The following is a 682-nucleotide window of genomic DNA, read 5'->3' as shown; positions in this document are numbered from 1 at the left end:
AGAGAATCTAATCTAGAAGACAAGTATAAGAGTAATGATGATTACTTGGTTTTCTGCACATATATTTCCTATTTTAAATATAATATGGTGATACAGCTCTTGTTTAATTGCCTTTCAGTATAGGTTGTTTTCTTCACCAACTGTGTAAGTTATCTCTATAATTCTCATGCATCAACTGGGTATTTTTAATGTAGCTTGAGAGGCATTTAGCTGCTCTATAAAGTTTTGTTTTAATTAACATAATAAAAGCAGATAATTCAAAAGAGCTATCTTCGTTTCAATTTGGAAACCTTTCCCTAAACTAACATATGCTTTATAAATTCCTACATACTCCAACAAAATAAAACAGAAACAAGAAAACCCTCATAGTATTCTATTGTGAAAGGTTTGGGAAAATGTGTGTAAACCTGAACTTGCATATTATGTATTGTAGCTATAAAATTTTTATTTTAAAAAGGAATTAAAATTAAGCTGACAGCATTTTCCTTGAAGTACCTACTTATGACAGTAGATGGCTTCAATTCTTTAGAAACAACATACATAATAAAGTCATCTTTGTTTTAGTTTCTATATTGATCAGTTTGGAAACTTAAACCTTTTACCATTTAGAATCAGAAAAAGTTAAAATAATTTTAAGTCTTTTTTAATGACTGATTTACTATAAGTTTTATTTTTAAAAGTT

Source organism: Eulemur rufifrons, chromosome 8, assembly GCF_041146395.1.
Source record: "Eulemur rufifrons isolate Redbay chromosome 8, OSU_ERuf_1, whole genome shotgun sequence".
Taxonomy (NCBI): Eukaryota; Metazoa; Chordata; class Mammalia; order Primates; family Lemuridae; genus Eulemur; species Eulemur rufifrons.
This window is presented reverse-complemented; position numbering follows the sequence as displayed.